Source organism: Coptis chinensis, chromosome 2 (genome assembly GCF_015680905.1).
Source record: "Coptis chinensis isolate HL-2020 chromosome 2, ASM1568090v1, whole genome shotgun sequence".
In the NCBI taxonomy this organism is placed as follows: domain Eukaryota; kingdom Viridiplantae; phylum Streptophyta; class Magnoliopsida; order Ranunculales; family Ranunculaceae; genus Coptis; species Coptis chinensis.
This window is the reverse complement of record NC_141457.1, coordinates 32,266,473-32,287,966: the sequence shown is the minus strand read 5'-3', so window position 1 is coordinate 32,287,966 and position 21,494 is coordinate 32,266,473. Positions and strand designations below refer to the sequence as shown.

Sequence of the window (21,494 nt, the reverse complement as noted above, 5' to 3'; positions counted from 1 at the left end):
CAGCACTGTAATGATCGTATTATTTCACTAGGTAAAACAACTAGAAAAAATCTGAACATATTACAGTAAATCAATAACACATTAAGGATTACGCCTGTAAATTTTCAGAAACTTTTGAAATTTACAAATACCTTTACTGCAGTGTTTTCCTCTGTGAATCCGCAGCCCCTATGCCTAAAACAGTGAACAGTTCCAAAAATTCAAGAAATAAGAATGAAAAAATAAAAGGGTCGGTGGGTAGAGAATGGGGGATTGCCCCTTGAATTCAAGCAATTGAATTCTTGTCTTGAACGAGATTAAGATGGCAGCGGCGCCATTTGATAACCCGTAAAAACTAAACTAGATACTCTAACCTCATTCTTACAGTATTAATTATTTTTTACCTACTCTCACATATATATTCATGTAATATATAGAGCACTTCCACTCTCAATCTATCAAGACTAAATAAAATTCAACTAATCAAACACAAGAAATAATGGTGAGAGTAATGTGTGATGTGAAATTTCTATACTATCATTCCCAACACAAGAACAATAATAACAAGTCATAATTTAATAACTAATTTAAACTTTATAAATCTAATTTTAACAATAGTCTAAGAATCAAAATGAAAACAATCTAATTTATGAATTTAAATCAATTAAAACTAAATAAGAATTTAATCAATAACTAAATTGAAATGAAGAACTAATTCTTTATTATAAAACTAAATTTGATTCTAAATAATAATCTACTTTATTCTAACACTAATTAATTGAAGGTAAAAACTAGATCTAAAACAAGCTATTCTAACTAATTAATGGAGTCTAACCTAATTTTCTAATCTAGATCTAGGTATCTTTTAGAGCTAAGTCTTCTCCATACAAATGGAGGAGACCATATCCACTTTTTCATGCATGGGCTGAGGAGCCATGTTTTAGGCCAGAAAATCTAGCCCAAAACCCAATTTCTTCAGTCCACAGAGGCCTTTTCAGTTAGATTTGACTTCTATAGATTTTTTGCCCACTTTTTCTCCTATGATTGGGTCAAGGCTTGGACCATTGGAAAGCTCTTTCCGACCTGGTCATTTTGACATAAGGTAGGCTCAATTCTGAGGTCTGAGTCCAAAGATACAGCATTCGGAAGTTCTGTTGTCTTTTTTGCGCTATTTCTGCCCGCGTTGACTTTGACTTTTCAGCTTTGACCGAGCTTTAAAAAGGCTTTTTCTCCTTGAATCTTGGCCTTTAATCACAAAACTTCTTAGCAACCAACCTTTACTCCTTTATCTCACAAAAGGGGCGCATATCTATACATATTCAACTCTGAAGCCTGAAATACACAAAAGCACGATAACAGTACTAACGCTTACTTATTAATCACATAATTGGTCTAAAGTAATATTGTTTAAGGGGTTAAAACTACAGTTTTGGGCTCTTATCAACTCGATATGCTTGTTTTCCACTAGCTTCTTTCACTTTGAACAGAATGATGGTCTTCATTGTATCTCTCTGATATTTCCTTGTAATCTTCCTTTTGTGCTATTTCTTCTTCCTTGTTCCCTTTGTATTCTCAGAAACATATGGGTATGGCTGATAAAGGTTTTTGGCTATAATCCTTGTCTGGAGTTGGGTAAAGGGTAAAGGGTTTTATGAAAGAAAATGGCTTATTATAAGGCTTAAAATGGTTTAACATTATGGTCCTACTAGGTGGGATAAAGGCTGAATGGGTTCACTACTTGACTTATCAGTATGATACTCTATTTCGAATAGACTACAAGACCTAATGGCTATCTCCCCAGTTGATGTCACTTCGTGATTAACCAAATCAACAAATAATGAGACTATATTACAAGGACATAAAGAACTGAAAGATGTTGAGTTACTAAGACTCGGATTTTTTGTAAGAACTCTCCAAAGAATGGGTATAAAGCTCAAGTCTCAAGGACTAAGTCTAAAAATTCTACTTCCAGTTTACTAAGGGTTTAAATCTCTCTTCTACCAAAACTGACCAAGTACTATGGTGGTGCCTTGATAAAGAATTCTATCAACAAGAACTATGTCCGAGCATAATAAATAGTCTAAGCGGTAATGAAATCAATAATTTCAACTATCTATCAAACTCAACACTAAACAGTATAGAATATATATCCCAGACTTATCATTGAAATTTATTTTTCTCATGCAACTAATATAGAAACAAAAATATTTTAGTTTTTGAAACTAATTTTCGAAATTCATTTCTCAAGTACACCCTCCCCCTACTTATGCATGCATTGACCTCAATGTATAAAGAAGTAAATGAAATGGATGAGAAAAAGGTAGGATATTACCATTGATGCCGAATATCAGTAGAATTAGTTCAAGAACCAAATCAAATATTTTTAGGTCTTTTTACATCAGATCCCCAAGACGTAATGTGAGTCTTCTAAAGTCAGATTCTCACGACTTTTGAGTCCTTTATAGTCAGATCCTCAAGACTAGTATTCCCACCCACTAGGTTTCACTTTGTAGGGATTCTTCCGATCTCTCTCAGTAGGTGATTGACAAAAGTATACCTTGTACCAACAATTTTCTCTTAATGGCTATAACCCAGGACAAATTTTAGAATGGCAATTCTTACAGCAATCTAGCTTACGCACTCTCCTCTTATGCGCAAATGGAATTTTACCGAACCCTACAGGAGCCATAGAAATAATCTTCCTTTGAAGGTCAACGGGGAGTAAATCCCACAAACTAACAGGTGGGGAACACTTAGGTTTCCATCTCAAAACTGATCTCTCGACAGCATGCTTACTTCCTGTAGACATTTTCGCTCGATCTACTAGAATTCCTTCCTTTGAAACTTGGTGACCTAACACTATCCCTTCCTTTACCATGGAGTGACACTTTTCCCAGTTCAGAAGTAAGTGTGTATCGCAATAAGTTTAAGGACTAAGGAGAGATGGTGCAAGCAATCCTCAAACGGACATGTGAATGTGGTCTTCTCTTGGTCCTCAAGGTGAATATGGATCTAAAAATATCCTGAGTAACCATCAAGAAAGTAGTAGTAAGCTTGTCCAGCTAATCTTTCTAACATCTGATCAATGAATGGCAATGGAAGATGATCTTTCCTCGATGCGCTATTCAACTTCCTGTAATCGATGCAAACTCTCCATCCAGTCCGAATCCTGGTTGGAATCAACTCATTGTTCTCGTTCTCAATCACTGTGGTTTCAAACTTCTTCGGCATAACTTGAACTGGACTAATCCATTGACTATCAGAAATAGGGTAGATAATGCCGGTGTCAAGGAGTTTGACGGCCTCTTCTTAGACTACTTCCTTTATCTTCGGATTAAGCCTCCTCTATGGTTGCTTAGAAGTCTTGGAATCCTCTTCCAAATGAATCCTATATTGAACTATCATAGGGCTAATCCCCTTGATATCATCAATTGTCCAACCTATAGCTAACTTGTATTCCTGCTCCTCAGTCAAATATGATTCAATGACTACTGGGTAGGTTCTCAAATCTCCCAAGAAAGCATACTTAAGTGTAGATGGCAAAGGTTTTAATTCTAGCTTAGGCGGCTCCTTCTTAAGCTCTTTAGATGGTCCATCAGGCATAGGTGATTCAAACTTTTCTTTGAACTTGCTGTCATCCATGACAGGTGATGGATCCAAAATCGCATTGGTTTCCTCGACACTAAGTTCCTCACAATCTGAGTCTATCAGAGCTTTCAACAACTCATCAACAGAATATGAATGAGTCAGATAATCTTGTGCTAACGCTTCAATCATGCATACCTCGTTCACAGCACACACCTTCTATTGTTGCTATAACGTATGGAAAACATTAGTCTCGACTCTCATATTACCAAAGGATAACATCATATTACCGTTTCGACAGTTGATGAATGCATTTGCAGTGGCCAAGAATGGTCTGCCTATAATGATTGGTATCTGCCTACCAGATGTAGGTTCTGTGTTGAGTACTATGAAATCAACCGGATAATAGAAATCTTCAATCTTGATTATGACGTCTTCAATGATTCCTCTAGGTATCTTTACTGATCTATTTGCAAACTATAAAGTAACATCAGTCGGTTTAAGATCCTTCAAGCCTAACTTCTCGCAGACGAAATATGGTAGAAGATTCACACTGGCACCCAAATCTAATAAAGCTTGCTCCTCTAAAGAATCTCCAATTCTACATGTAATAGTTGGACTTCCAGGATCTTTCAGTTTCACAATCGCTAGATTCTGTACGTACGATGAACATCTTTGAGCGATAAAAGCTTCTTTCGGAATGTTGGTCTTCTTCTTCACTAGATCTTTCATGAACTTGGCATACCAGGGAACTTTCTTGATGGCGGTAAGAAATGGGATATTAATATGTAAATTCTGAAATATATTGCAAATCTCCTTGTACTGGTCGTCCTTTCTGGTATTCACTAGTTTCGAAGGAAACGGTGCTGGTGGATTCTTCAATATCGGTTCTCTTCTTTCGGCTTCGGTTGGCTTGGTAACAAATAATGGAGTGCAGGTGGAGTCACTCGTGATGGCTTCTTCTTACTTACTTCCACAATAGTTCCTTCAACTTCTTTTGCAAAAGTTTGTTCAACAGGTGTCACAACACTAGATATATCTGGAATGTTAGAACTGGGTGGGATGGTGGGGACATAAGTTACCTTAGGCTCCGCAGAATCTTTTCTTGGTTCATAGACAATCTTGTTATCAATTTTCTTACCTGACCTCAGAGTGGTGACAACATTAACTTTGTCATTCGACTTAGTAATCTCCAGGTTATCCACCTGCAAGACACCTTTTCCTTTCGGATTTGGCTCCAGCTGGCTTGGTAATGCTCCTTTTGATCTCTCTGTCAATGCGGCAGTGATTTGCCCTATCTGGCCTTGAATGACACTAAAGTTATTCTCCAACTTCTGGGTTCTTTGATTTGTCTGTTTCAGCTCATTGACAATGGTGGTGATAGCTTCTTCCAAATATGGGATAACTTCTTTGCTCGACTGAAGTGTAGGGGTAATATATCCACTCATAAGATCTAGAACTAACTCTCTATTTGTGTTGGCTTGGTATTGCTGGTTCTGGTATGACTATTGATTTCTGTATGGTTACTGGTGGTTTTGGAACTAATACTGGTTATTTTGGAATTGATTTGACTGATTTTGGAATCCTGGAGGAAAATTCCTTTGATTTGTATTTTGTGGCTTCCAATAATTCTGTCCCTGATTGAACTAGTTATTTCTTCCTAAAGAGTTGATACTACATGCCTCTACATTAGTATCCAGATAGTACGAACACTCTTCAGTGGTGTGGCCTTCATCAGAACAAAGCTCACAAATGGCATAACAAGGCTTGGATGGCTGAGGTTTAGCTTGGAAATTGTTTGCTTTTGGAGGATTCATGGAGAACTGATCAAACTTCTTGTTCAGAGTTTCAAGTCATGTTGATAAGCTTGCCATAATTCATAGCATCGCTTGATTTGGGTCTTCTTGAATTTGGTTGCCAAATTGCTTCGACATCCCCTCCACTCTTGCTACGTCCTCGTTGCTAGTACTCCATTGTTGAGTGTCTTCAGCTAAATTCATGAGAAAGTTGTAGGCTTCCTCTCCATTCAATAATGTAAACTTACCTTGATGCATTGACTGTATCATCTGCTTGTTCATAGTAGAAAGTCCTCAGAAGATAAAATGAGCCAGTGTGCTTTTATCATAACCATGATGTGGACATGAAATTAGCAAATTATTGAATTTCTCCCAGCTTTGATGATATTCTTCAATCACCTTCCCTTTGAAATTGTTGATGGCTTGATGCATGGCATCTGTCTTCTGGGGTGGGTAGAACTTGTTCATAAACTTTGTTCTCAACTTCTCCCAGTTGTTGATTGAATTGATCGGTTGTGCAGTTAACACCATTCGGATGCTTTACCTTAGAGTGAGAGTGGAAAAATAATTAACTTGATACTTTCATCCCTGATATTCTGGGTTTTGAAAGTTCTGAGGACTAATAGAAATTTTTTCATGTGGACATAAGGCTGAACATTGTCTGAACCATTGAACTTTAGAAGCATAGAGATTACTTATGCTCTAAGTTCAAACTGGTTAGCTTCTGTCTCTGGAAAAATAATACTGCTTGGTGGGTCTCCAATGATTGGTGAATAGAAATCACTCAGCTTCTTCCTCTATTTTGCTTGCATGGGTGGGATAGCTTCAGAATTATTGGTGTCCAAAACACCTCCATCATTGCATGCGGCCATTGTTTCAATCTCGTCTAGTATTCTTTGGAGTCGGTTATTAAACCTTGTCCACTGTTGTGTTCTTACTGGATGATGATATGGACGATGGGGTATACACTAGAAAATGTTATGCGAAAATGACGAAAAACTATCCTATAATGATTGAATAATATACAACTATTTTACTAAATGTAAAACTATGTTCCTTCAACTGGGTTTGGTTTTGCAGCTAGTATCTCGCCCGTTGTCTAAAGCTGTCTCTTCTATGGTTATGGTGAATCACTTGGATTGCTTAGGTACCATGGCATATAGACGATAGTCCGTTTGTCAAGATTCAGACAAGAAACACTAAAGTTTGAAGTTTCCCTGTGTTGGCTTACAACTTCAATTGTTGAAAAGGTCCTAAATGCAATTATACTAGAAAGCGATAAAACTAAACTATGATGCAACTATACTAAGAATAAAATAAAAAGAATGAAGATTCGACTAACCTAGACGGTAGATCTTGTCTTCGAGATGTCCTTCAAGACGATAAACATAAATAACTTAAAACGGCAGCAGCGCCATTTGACACTCACTTCTTTTTGTGTTTATGAGATGGTATATGGATGATGTAGATAGATGATGGTCATTGAACAAATAGAAGCGTATCAAAACCTAATTATCTCTCAATAAGTAAAGGATGAGTAGGGTATTGTTCTACTTTTAAGTGTATGTTATGTGAAGGACAGGACTGGAAAGATGGTTTGAGGGATTCAAAACTATGATTGTAGAGATTTTAGATTCTAATGTTAAACTAAACTAAATTAACTAAACTATTGAGAATTTATAAGAGAGGGAATTCAAGAGATTAGAATCCACCAATACTTTTGATCTATGACCTTCTGCTTCATGCTTGTTCTTGGACGAAACATAGTTAACAATTAACTCTACTTAAGGTTGTTCCTATGTTTATGCTATTAATATCTTCTTTCCTTTTATGTAAGCTCAAGTAGCCATTCAATGTATTACCGAAAGCAACATCAAGGAGTACTTCCTAATAGGGCAGCCATTCAATGAATCACCACTTAAGGCAAACACAAAGAATACTTCCCCTAGGCAGCCACTCCCTGAGCTACCCCTTCTAAGGCAACACAAAGAATACTTCCCTAACTCTAAAGAACTATACTACTAGAAGAAAAGTAAAGAACAGTAGCATAATATTAATATTGCAAAACATAAACCTTATTCTATACTTCCATCCCCTGGTGTGGGCAATGGAACTAATAACTAAAATCATAAAGAACTAACCTGATTGAAGAACACCATGAACCAGAAGAATCATTAAACCTTAAGCATCGGCTTCATCTCCTCCCTTAAAGGAGAAGATTAGCCTTCCATAAAGAAATAAGAACACGAAGTACGAGAAGAAGAAGAGTCGAAGAACATAAGACTAGAAAGACTAATTTATTAAAACTCGACTAGTTTAAAGTGAATCTTTTATTATTAATCTCTTTCTGCCTCAAGTTCTGGAGACAAGAGTATAAGTGAATTGGCAAATTATATGAGGCACTTAGGTCCTCTATTTATAGGGTTTAAAATGAGTTATAGAAGCATTCCAAACCACCATTTGTTTCCTAGTACAAATCAATTTCTTCCAGAGTCGAACTTCGTCTCCAAAACTGAGAAGAAAGTGGCTACAGTGTCATTTCATACATCTGGACGCACGATCCTTACACCTCAGATGCGAGCAATATGTCTGGACGCACGATCCATGCATCCCAGACGCAGAAGTCTATTTTCCCTCTTTTACTCTATCCTTCTATCCTCTTTTGCGGGCTTTGGTCCAAGCAATAAATTATTTTTCCTTGGGTTTCCAAATAGGCTTTAAAATAGGTCCAAGTTGCATCTTTAATAGCTTCAATTCCTTGGCCTTCTCCATGATTGTCCACGTGCTTCCCATGTGATCCTTAATGATCTGAATTACTCCATTTTACCCCTTTTCTCTAATTTTCCACAAAATTCTCTTTTTTACCTATAGACTCATAAAACATAACTTTGAAACACTATTACTCCACTAAGATGGCTAAACAAGAGGCATAATCAAGGGTTAAATTGCACTTTTTGAGCACTTATCAACGTTTTAAGACAAAGTTCTACGATGCCTGCCATCTCACAATGGTTCTTCCTCTACTGACTCTGGAAGGCATGAGCGTCGTCAACGTAGGATGGATGGATCTGGCCCTTCCTCATCTCGTGGCTAGTTATTTTGTATTATATTTAAGAATATTTTCCTATTTTAGTAGATTTATTATTCCCAGTTGTGAGTTTAAGTAGTTATTATTGGATTATGTTAGTGGTTGTTATTTGAATTTTAAGTTGGTTTAATTTTTGTCCACACATGCTATCTATTTTTCATGAATCTCACCCTTCCGACTTGTTTGGGGGTGGCATTATTTGCTTAGCATTGTATTTTACCATATCCACATGCTTTTGGAATTAATAGTGCAATGCTTAAGGAATATAGTTTAGATAAGCATCTTGCTAATATGGTATAGCTAGAATTAGCTACTGTTGTTTGGTGCAACCTCAAGGGTTAGAAGCATGGAGATTGTTATTTTGATTCCAGGTTTAAAACCATATAGATTTGGTGCTGAGTTTGCTCTCGGTTGTTTCTATTTTGGTTTTAGACGCCTTTTTCTTATTCCGTCTCTTTCCTTATAAATTTGGGAACCTTAAGAACCTTTGTTTAAGAAACTAGTGCTCTATAAATACATGGCACACCATGTACTTCACTCTGCACCTCTCAAATTCATATCACTAGTCTTGCTCAGAGCATGCACTCCCTTATATTGCATTAACACAGAGTGCGCCCGTGCTGTAATTCAAGTATCACATATTTTTCTTTTGTCAGAAGAAAGCACGCCTGCCCTTTGACATAGGCCATTCTGAGCGCGCCCACACCCTTACTTCAACATACCTCCAGTTCTTTTTTCTGGGAATTTCTGCAGTCACTTCTAGGAGTTGATTAGTGTGTTTGTTGCTATGAAATATCCTAAAATCATACTGAAGCAGTCCTTTGAAGAATTGCTCGAGAGTGAAACCTATGGGTTCTGGTTTCGCAACTTGATTGTGCAATCAGGATGGCAACCTCTAATGGTAAGTGCTGATAAAACTTATTCTCCTGCTCTTGTTGCTTGTTTCTATGATAATTGTAGGTTCTTTTATCGACCAGATGGGGAACAAGTGTTCTCTGTCACCATTGATGATGTAACAATGGATTTAAGCAAGTTTTTATTAGCCTATGCTATTGGACTTTCTATGCCTGCTGCCCAAAACTCATGGGGTTATATGGCTGACAATATGTACATCTATAACTATGACTATTTCCATGAGACCTATGGGGCGGGGATTTTTAGTACAAAGGACCAAGGGCAATATAACGTAGCCCTTGGTAGCATGTCCCTTAATTTAGGCACTATTATGTTCTTTATTATGCTGAATATTTTAGGCGAATGACATTTTTTCTTCTGTGAATAATGCCACTTGTGACGTCTTACTTGCTCTTGCTGAGGGGCATATACTATATGACCTTCCCCAGACCTTAGTATCTAGTTTAGCATGAGCCCATATTATGAAGCATAAGTACCATCTTATGCCTATCTTAGTTTGTTGCATATTGCTATGTTTCTTTTCTGAGTTTTGTACCCATTTCACGGATTGGGGTTGGGGTTAACATTATGCGACCCACCAATTGCATTGTACGCTCTTTTTGTGTTATGATTTGGCCAGGGTGGAGGCTATAACCTAATTGGGTTGACCCTTACACCCCATCCAACCAAATGGCGCTTAACAGGTTAGAAAAGGTTGATGATAAATGGCATGAGGCCTGGCAGATTATCATGGCTTGGTAGGACGTAAAGGAACCTCACTTCTTTTTAAAAGGGGAGGACAACGCGTAGTGCTGGATATAAAGTAAGTTTTACTTTATGTTAGTGTTTGTTTATGTCCCAAGCAATTTAATTCTAGTTATTCCCATAACGGGTGGAACTCATATAGGAGTTGCGTCTGTTTTTCATTACGTATATTAGTATGTTCTAAATTTGTTTTGCAGGTGCTCTAAAATTTTCACGCGTTTACCTATATTAGTATGTTCTAAATATGTTTTTCTTTGGGGGAGGCATAGAAGCACGTGTAATTTAAGGCACCTATTAGGATATATATATATGTATAATATGCACTTGCTTTCTAGTAAAAAATTATATATATATAAGTGTTTATACTATGCACTTAGGAATATTGGTATTGTTTCTTTTTCTATGATAATAGTAGTCTAGAAGTTTCACGTTAGCTCTTAAATTAAAATAGTTTTTAGAAACTTAGGTTAATATTTAGGTACTAGTCATTGCATCTTTCCATAAATATATTGCATGAACATCTATGTTTGTATTGGCAGTAAGTTTATGAAATCTAGGCTAGAATACTTATTCTACAAATCATGTGTGAATATAGCCTAAACGCCTTATATGAGTGAAATATTTGAGTAATGACACAAGGGAGAAGTAAATTCCGAATAGAGAAATCACACGTCCACTTGCTTGATCACTATACCATATCCTAAGCGAGAATTTAGGTCCTTTTTGGATCGATATAGCCAGAAATTCAAACCAATATGAAATTATTTTTTGCTAGTCGCCCCTCTGAGCCTTTCTTTAGCTTTTTCGTAAACCACAAATCCTTTACCCTTTTCTAAAAACAAAATAAAAATAAAATCAGCCTACCCATTTCTGAATGAGTCTGAGAAGTAGGATGAAATGGAAAAAATAAAAGAGAAAGATCTGTGGAAAACCAAGAATTTATTAGTTGCTTCAAATAAGAAAATGATAAGAGCCCAAAACTGTAGTTTTAACCCTGTAACAGTCATACTTTTAGACCAATTATGTGAGTAATAATTAAGAGTTAATACCGACACGTGTTTTATCGTTTTAGGGCTTCAAAGTCAATTATGTGCAGAAATGTACCACTTTGATGAGATAAAGGAGCAATGGTTGGTTGCTAAGGAGTTCTATAATTAAAGGCCAAGATTCAAGAAGACAAAGCCTTTCTAAAGCCCAGTCAAAAGCTGAAAAGTCGACGCGGGCGGAAACAGCACACAAAGTCAGCAGAACTTCCGAAGACCGTATCTTTGGACTCAGACCTCGGAATTGGATCTACCTTATGTTAAAACGACCGTCTTGGAAAGAGCTTTCCAATGGTCTAAGCCTTGACCCAATCGAAGGAGCAAAAGTGGACGAAAAGTCTATTGTAGCCAACTGCAGCTGAAGAGGCCTTTTTGGACTGAAAGAATTGGGTTTTGGGCCTGATTCTCTGGCCCAAAACATGGCTCCAAGCCCATGCACAATTTTTGGATCTGAAACATATAAAAAAAAAAGCTTAGCTCTTTGTTAATGGTAGATAGTTAGACCTAGATTAATAATTTGATTAGTTAGCCTCCATTAATTAGTTTTAGAACTTAGTTTTAGAATTTCAATTAGTTAATTAATTAGTTTTTCATATCTTTTTTTAGATCTAGTTTCATGTTTAATTAATTACTTTAGAACAAAGTAGATTATTAATTTAGTATTTGAATCATTGTTTTATTATTCATTAGATTAATAAAATAGTGTTCTTGGTAATCTAGTTTCATTTTCCATTTACTTATTTAGTTCAATTCTTAGATTCAATTATTTGTCTTTATTAGATTGAATAGATTTTTTGCATGAGTAGTTTCCATTTGAGTTTAAATAAGCAAAGTTTCAATCTTTATATCATGTCTTGTTCGAATTTGATTGGGAATGATAGCGTGATGATTCTCGGCTAAACCTCCATTAGGGGGTTGCGAAGCCTTGATGAAGGCTTGATTAGGTGTTAATGTTGAATAGTCGTAATTTCCTTTCCACTCTAGAAATGATTAGTTAACTATGAGAATGGGTGTAATCGTTCACATGCTAGTTATGAATTGGTAGAAATGCTGTGTAATTAGGGATTAGGAATAACCAGATTGTTCTGCTGAAAGCGATTCAATTCAGATTCTGACGATTAAATTGTCGTTAGTGGATTAAGTTGAGCTAAGGTGGAATCAATCCCCCTCTAACTCCTTATCATAGAATCGACGTAGTATTCCCATAGTTGTTTAAATAGTTGACTAGTTGCATCTTGTGGGTAGTTGCATCGTAGTCTAGTTATCATTTCGTAAATCTCTCATTAGACTTTAGTTAAGATTATTTATACGTAGAGAACATTACTTTGTGAAAGAACTAGGAGTGGAACGAATCATCTACTCCACTATATCTCAATAGGATTGAGAGTAGAAATCTTTGATAAATTAGGCTCGTAATTAAGTTTTAGTTTACTTACGTTTTGAGTTTCATCGTTCATTTCGTAGGTAAACTTTTATCTTTTTACGTTTATCAGAAAACAAAAGAAAGTTTCCATCCAAAGAAATGAAAAGAAAAGAAAAAAATAAAAAAAAGTTAGAACTCCAAAAATATAATCAAAGGAGTAAAAAACCAAAAGAAAAAAAAAATTGCTAAGGATGAAAACAAAGTGTAGAAGCAAAGTAAGAATAAGGTTTTCTCTAGTTACATAATATAAAGACCCTATTTTCTCAGACTTGTCCTTTTGAATATCAATTTCCTTCATTCTTAAACCATCACCTAATCCCCGCAACACCTAATAAAGATATCTAGCTCAATTAGGAATAGGTTGGTATGATAGTAAGTGACAAATGTGTTTGATCGACCTTGGCTCCCTTATACATCATTGAGATTGTGAGGAAAAGTGTGCCCACTGCACACTGGAGTGAGTGGAAAAATCAGAGTATTCTTATCTTGACATATTTGTGAGGACCTACTTAAGGACGCTATTCCAATGTTTCAGAAACGGATCTGTGATTGCATTTCATAGCATAGTACATTATATATATTTTTATCCATAGATGATTGATTATTATGAACATATTAGCTTAGGTTTCGAATTGATTATTCTTTATTCATTGCTAGTGAGATGTATAGATATCTAAGAATAAATAAGAAAACAGTAATTTTATTTCTTAGTCGTTATAATATAAATGAAGTTTGTGAGCATCTTCTCTGTAAAACTCTCACGAGCCTATAACTCGTCCACTAGGGAATTCCTAGTGGTTTAAGGTCATATTGCATATGGTCAATGCAATCGCACTTGGCGAAACGAGACTAGTTAGAACTCCATTTTTGGTCACTTATTTTAATTTCTCATCTTTGCTTCAGGACAAACAAAATAATGTTTGGGGGTGGTTTGATAAGAGCCCAAAATTGTAGTTTTAACCCCTTAATAATATTACATTTTGACCAATTATGTTTATAATAAATAAGAGTTAATATTGTTTACGTAGTTTTGTGTATTTCAGGTCTTGGAGTCAATTATGCAAAGAAATATGTCACTTTTACTTGAGAAAGGAGCAAAGGTTGGTTGCTAAGAAGTTCAATGGTTAAAGCCCAAGTTTCAAGGAAAAAAAGTCTTTTTAAAGCCCAGTTAAAGCTGAAAAGTCAAAGTCAACGCTGACATAAATAGAGCATAAAAGTCAACAGAACTTCCGTAGGTGGTATCTTTCGACTCAGACCTCGGAATTGAGCCTATTTTATGTCAAAACGACGGGCTCAAAAAGAGCTTTCTAATTGTCTAGGCCTTAATCCAATCAGAAGAGTAAACATAGATGAAAAGGCTATTGCAGTAATTTCTAACAGAGAAACCCTTTTTGGACTTAAGTAATTAGGTTTTGGGCTTGATTTAGTGGCCCAAAACATAGCTCCGAAGCCCATGTACGAAATTATAAACCTAGCCCTCTCCTATATAAAAAGGACTAAAGCAAAACTCTAACTCTAACCCTAACCCATATTAATTAGAATAATTTATATCTCTTACCTGTTCTCTTTAGTTTAACCTAGTTTATGTTTTATTAGCATAGCCACCATTAATATAAATCAAGTTATTTTTATTCAAGTAGTACTTTAATTATGTCTTCTTTTTCTTATGATTTATTCCATGATAGTCTAATGAACCATAGATAAACCTCGATTAGAGGGGTTTGATTGAAGCTTTGATGAAGACTTGATATGTTAGTATAGAATAGTTGTATTAAAGAGTTTCAAGTCTAGGGTTTTCTATTTAGTAATAAGTAAAATAAACCTAGACTAGAGGGTAGTTCATTCACCATGAGAATGGGTTTCAAGTTCCTCTCATGCTAATTATTAGTTGGTTAGAGATGTCATGAATAATTAGGGATAAAAAGACTTAACCTTTATGTTGAACCTTGTGTGAAAACATAAAGATTAGGGTTGCAACAAACTCTATACTAGCATGTTAAGAATTAATCAAGGTGGATTTCAAATCTTCCTAATTCCTTCTTCATATTCACATCTTCTTATTTAATTGTCATTTTTCAATTTAGAATATATTAAATCATAGTTTTCACCATATTAGTGATATTTAAGATCATTACTCTCGTCTTGTTTAATTGTTAATCATGAATTGAATTAGTATGTTCTAAGCAACTAGGAGTGGAACGAATTCTTATTTTCTTGCATGATAATTGATAGCAGAAAGTTGCTATAAAAGAATATAAATTATCATTTACTTCTTCCTAGCATAATTAGTTAAGATAGGTAAAAAGTTTAATTTATATTTTATCACCTATCTAGAAATTCACACAGTAACACACACACAACACCTACACTCACCACAGCTACATCTGTAGCAATGGGTGAAGAAATAGCATAGAGACCCCTCTCTCATTTTTATAAGACTTTAAACGATGGACCTAAGTCCTGCATCATTCTAGCAGATACAACGGGAGATTTTAGAATCCCCCCCCCCCCAATATATTTAATCTGCTACAAGTTTTCCATAGTTTAGACCATGAAAAGACTTATCAACACTTACGTATGATATAACAAGTTATTACTACATTTCATCATCCTAACGTAAGACCTGAACAAATAGAGCTTAGAGTGTTTCCTTTCACCCTAGTTGACAAAGCTGCTTGTCTAACAGCACAAAAGCCGAACTCTATTGACAAATGGGAAAAACTAGTTGAGTTATATATAGAATAATTCTACCCACCAAAGAAGACTGACGAAATGCTTCAAAATATTCACTTATTTTGCCAAAAGCCTCATGAATCTTTTTCTGAAGCTTGGAATCGTTTCACTGATCTTCTAGTAGAGTGTCCCCATCATAACCTTGGAAAATACACACTCATTCGCGCATTTTTCAAATGTCTTTCACAATACCACAAGGAGACTTTAGACATCATGCATGGAGGTAATTTCTTAAGTAAAGGAGCCACAGATGCTTATAACTTCTTAGATAATTAATCAATCCAAGAAAAGTAACACCTGGGGAGGTAACAATTACTCCCACTCTTCTTCAATAGTTACATTGGCAACCAGTATGTTTGAGGTTAAACCTGACCATGAGCTTAAAACTCTTATTGAATCCCTAACTAAAAAGTAGATGCCCTCTCTGTTCATAAACAAGAAGCGATACCCACTCCAGCCATAAACATCAACTCCCCTCCATGTAATTTCTGTTTTAATCCCAATAATACTGATTCCTTTTGACCCTTACTCTACGGTTCACCACAACCACAACCCATAGATAATTACGCTTTCACAAACCCTAACACATAATGGAGGCAGAACACTAATTATAATCAACAACAGCCTACACCTCCATGTTTTAATTATCAAAACGTTAGGCCCACTACTAACTTCCACCAATTTAACCAACATCTAGGACAAAGAGATGTAGGTGACCAAAACCGAAGTTTAGTGCCCATTACCCAAAACTATCAACATCTAGACATGAACGCTTAACAAGCCTTAATTCCAGTCAGTCCTCCTATGACCACTCCACCAATTAAACCATCTATAGAGGATGTGGTAGTAACTTTGCTGCAACATCAAAATCAAATTATGCAACAAAACTCTAACTTGATGAAGGAACAAAATGAACAAAACTCCAGATTTATGAAAGATCGGCATGAGCAAAACTCTAACATGCTACAACAAACAATGCAAATGATGCAGTCTTTGTCCCAAAAGGTAATTGCACTATCTCCTAACCAAAATAATAACCAAAAAGGCGTGTTTCCAGGTCAAGTAGTGCCTAATCCTAAGTCAACAAATACTACTTTCAAAGTAAACAGTATTCAGTGTAATGGTCATATAAACCAAGGGGACCTACAGGCAATCACTACCCTTCGTTCTGGTAGAGTAGTTGATAACAAAGTGACTATGCCGAAAGATTGCCCACAAACGGAAGCTGACAATGAAACATACCAAATATTGTCATAGAAATCGGAGACCTTAAAACTGTAGAAGTACCAGTTAAACTACAACCAAAAGGGAATCCACCAAAAGATAAAATAACGGTTAATAAATATGTTCACCCTCATGCTAAAGATAAACACAAGGTTAATAATATTGTTGAACCTTATGCTAAGTATAGAGAAAAACCACCGTTTCCCTAGAGACTAGTTGTGTTTAAAAAGAACGAGAATTTTGATGAGATTAGGGAAGTGTTTAAAAATCTGACTATAAACATACCTTTTCTAGATGCTATAAAAAGTCTACCTGGACACGCTAAGTTTCTAAAAGAGTTGTGCACCACGAAGAGGAAAACCAACATACCCAACGAAGCTTTCTTAATTGAATAGTATCCTTCCTTATCTGAACATAATGAAATTATTAAGTACAAGGACCCTAGTCGTCCTACTATACAATGCACGTTGGGAGTTTACTTCATAACAATTGTACTATTAGACCTCGGGGCGAATGTTAACTTCCTCCCTTTTTATTTATATAAACAACTAGGTCTAACAAAACTTCAACCAACTAAAATGACTTTGCAATTAGCTGATCGTTCTATTAAGTATCCCAAAGGCATAGTTGAAAACATTCTTGTTAAAGTTCAAGATTTTTACTACCCATCCAACTTTGTTATTCTTAACACAGAAGTTGCTCATGATTCTATTCCCATCATCTTAGGGCGTCTTTTCTTGGCAACCGCCAATGCACAAATCAATTGCCGAGATGGATCAATGACTCTTTCCTTTGGAAATCTTTTTGTGGAGGTTAAGATATTTAGGCTCAAGCATGGACAACTAGGTTTGCTTGTCGAAAGAGAAGTGAAGTCCATTGAGAGTTTTGTATCTCACGTTAGTGCGGCCGACCTCGTCCCCACACTAGCAGATACCCCTCTTAGGGAAGAAGACAAATATCACAATTTTGACTCCCTAAACATAACTGAAATAGAGGAAGAATTTTCCAACCTGCCTTCCCACCCCTATGGAGATGGAGTAAATCTCACAATGGACGACATAGATGAATTCCTCAATGATGCAGAGGAATACCACAATTACGTGGATATGAACAACCTAGATGAGGAATTTGTCGTGTTTTTAAGAACCATTGACAATCCACCTTCTCAAGAACTACCTAGAGCACCACCAGACCACCATCCACCTGAGCTAATCCCTCATAAAATCCAATCATTTTCCACCACCTCGATCCCCCTCCCTCTACCTTTTCAATGGAAACCTGAGTTTGCACTTGACCTTTTTACTTCTCTTGTGCTTCATGATTTTCTAAGCCACCTTGCACCTTCATTTTTAGATATGAGACAGTTCAGACCTACACCATGAATAAGTTTTATGCTAAACCCACTCTTTCATTCACTTCACCCTTTCCTTCTAGAACTTATCCACATCCTAAGTATTTTCCAAAACCATCTATTTCCTTACAATCATTTACTTGGAGACCCTTTTGTTGGAGGAAAAAGAAGGAATTACATGCTTAATTAAGTTCTAGGTCCATTAGACTTCACTCTTATTCTGCTAAGCTACATCATAGGAAATCTTGGTGCTTGATTCATTTTGGGGGTGAATTCCGTGTTAACTATTTATGGAAAGACCCACAACTATTTCAGTTATTGATATATGGTAAATTGCAGGGTAATAGATGTATTAGATAAAGTCTCGAGTATTTGACTATAAAAGACTCATTTTATTCTTTAGTGTACTCCATTCCAATCTTATGTTATGGGAGTGCACCATTAAGGTAACCGGACCTTCCTTTTGGAGTGAGTGGTTGTAAGTGTCGGATCCTTAGTCCACATTTCATGTAACTTACACATTCATCTCTTGCACTTTTTCTTGTTATTTGAGTAGTCTTTCTCTATGGAGTAAGTTTCATTTTCCTTTTTTTTTCTTGTAATTTTGTTTTTCCAAAAATCAAACATATAAAAAAAATTAAAAACATAAACATATATTAGTATGTCTAGGGAATCTGACTTTAAAAGACCCAAGTTTTTGTAAAATACCACCTTAATGGAGTATATGCCACAAAAAAATTTCAAACTTAAAAAGTGTTTTCAAATTTTGTTTAGGGGTTGCTTATTTTGGTGTTTCATTTCAAAACCTTTTGCCACCTTTTTGTCTGTCATATTTACTCTAGTAGAGTCTAGGTTAGTTAATTACATAATTTAATTGTGATATTGAATTATTTCATGAACCCCCTTCTCCCAAATTGTTTGGGGGTGGTATATTTAATTTTAACATATTGTACATTCACGTATTAAAATTGCATGTATAAATATCGAAATATAGAACCCATGGACCTTGTTGATTTAATTGGGATGCATAATGTAATTAGGTACCTTAATTTCGTAAAATTTCTCTATTTTGCGGAATTTCATAAGCTAAGCCTATATGAGCCACGTATGCTATTATTTTATTTATGTTAGAGTCTATTTATGTCCCAAACGCTATTTATTATTTCATGTTATCCCCATAATGGGAGAAACTCATATAGGAGTTGCGTATGCTTTTATTTATTTATATTAGTATAAATTAATCTTCTTTTTCAGGTGCTCCCATTTACAAGCACATTTCTATGATACTCTCTATCATTTATTTTAATTTCATACTTTGGGGACAAAACATGAATGATTTTGTTTGGGGGTGGTATAGAAACATGTTGTAAATGTTTAAGCACATACTAGGTTGTATATTACGTATTATTTGTTGTATAAAAATTAGAAAAGTATAAAAATCAAAAAAATAGTTTATACTATGTACTTAGTGAAAATGGTATTGAATTGTTCCCTTCTCTAAGATGATATTAGTCAAAAAATCTCACGTAGTACTTGAATTAGGATTTAATTTCTGAAACTTAGATTAATATGTAAGTAATAGTCATTGCATCTTTTCATGAACATCTTGCATGAGCATCTATGATTGTACTTGACAGTATTTTTCTGAGATCTAGGTTAAAGTACTTAATCCATATCCTATGAGCATCTAACCTAAAACTAAAAGCCTCATAAGAGTGAAATATATGAGTGATGACATAAGAGAGAAGTAAATTCCGAGTAGAGAAATCACACATCCACTTGCTTGATCACCATACCATATCCTAAGCGGCAATGTAGGCCCTATTTGGATCGATATAGCCAGAAATTCTTACCTAAGTATATTTTCCGCTAGTCGCCCCACTGAGTTTTTCATTAGCCTTTACACAAACCACAAATCCTTTACCCAATAAAACAAAATAAAAAAAATAAAATTAGCCTACTTATCTAGATAAGTCTGAGAAATAGGATGATTGAAGAAAAAAGAAGAGAAAATCCTGTGTAAACAAAAGTTAGTTAGTTGCTTCAAAAGAAAAAGAAATAGAAAAAGAAAAGAAAAGTAAGTTTCCATCCAAAGATAAGAAAAATAAAATATAAAGTTAGAACTCTAAAAAATAGAATCAAAGGAGTTAAAAGCCAAAACAAAAGGGCTAAGGATAGAAACAAAGTGTATAAGAAAAGTAAGAACAAGGTTTTCTCTAGTTACATATTTTGAAGACCCTATTATCTCAGATTTATCTTTTTGAATATCCATTTCCTTCCTTCTTTAACCAACACCTACGCCCCGTATCACCTAATAAAGACCTCTAGCTCAATTAGGAATAGGTTAGTGTGATAGTAAGTGGTAGATGTGTTTGATTGACCTCGGCTTTCTTGGATTGTCATTAAGATTGTGAGGAAATGTGTGCCCACTACACACTGGAATTAGCAAACTTGAGTGGAAAAATCATAGTGTTTTGTGTCTTGACACATTCCTTGTGAGAACCTACTTATGCAAGCTACCCACAAGTTTTATAAAAAGACATGTCATTGCATTTCATAGTATAGTTCATTGTATAGTTGTTTATCTTAAGATGATTTGATAATTATGCATATATTAATTTAGGGGTTAGATTGATGATCCTTGTTTAAATGCTAGTGAGATGTATAGATATTTGAGATAAATTAGGGGTCAATTACTTTTATTTCTTAGTCGTTGAATTATAAATAAAGTTTATGAGTATCTTCTTTGGAAAACTCTCACGAGACTATAACTTGTCCACTAGTAAATTCCTAGTGATTTAAGACCTTATTGCATATGGTCAATGTGATTGCACTCTGCGAAACGAGATTAGTTAGGACCACATTTTTTGTCACTAATCTGTTTTTATTTCTCACCTTTGCTTGAGGACAAGCAAAATGCTATTTCGGGGTGGTGTGATAAGCACCCACAAGTGTAGTTTAAACCCTTTAATAGTATTCTACTTAGGCCAATTATGTTTATAATAAATAAGAGTTAGTATTGTTTACGTTTTTTTGTGTATTTCAAGTCTTGAAGCTATTTATGTGCTTAAAGAGGCCATTTTGCTTGGAAAATGAGTCAAGGTCATTGCTGGAAGAGTTCTATGTTTAAAGCCCAATAATCAAGAAGAAAAAGCCTTTTCAAGCCCAGTCAAAGCTGGGAAGTCAAAGTCAATTTGGATAGTAAAAGGACAAAAAGCCATTAGAACTTCAAAAGGGTGCATCTTTGGAATCATACCTCTGAATTGGGCCTACATTATGTCAAAATGACCAGCTTAGAATAAACTTTCCAATGACCTACCCTTGCTATAATCAGAGCTGTAAAGGTGGATGAAAAGGGCAATGAAATAATTTCTAACATAATTGACCCTTTTAGACTTAACCTATGGGCAACTTACCCTTGGGTCGAAATCTTACTCTAATAATATATTGCACTGAACAGTGCACACAACGAGCTAAAACGGGATAAGGCAAAATTAGGGTTTCTAAAATCCATAAGGAACCTAGGCAAGCTTGTACTCATTTCGAAGGATTTTTTAAGGGTAATTCAAATATGAAATAATCTCATCCAAAGAAAGAGCTGAAAAAACGAGAT

The 21,494-nt window shown here is 35.4% G+C and overlaps 1 non-coding gene across 1 annotated transcript; it reads right to left on the bottom strand.

The window, feature by feature from the left end:
- Positions 1-15,345: 15,345 nt before the first annotated feature.
- Positions 15,346-15,449, bottom strand: LOC147515812 (small nucleolar RNA R71). Its single transcript, XR_015214618.1, has one exon. It is a non-coding gene; the product is annotated as a small nucleolar RNA R71 (small nucleolar RNA).
- Between the last annotated feature and the right edge of the window lie 6,045 nt (positions 15,450-21,494).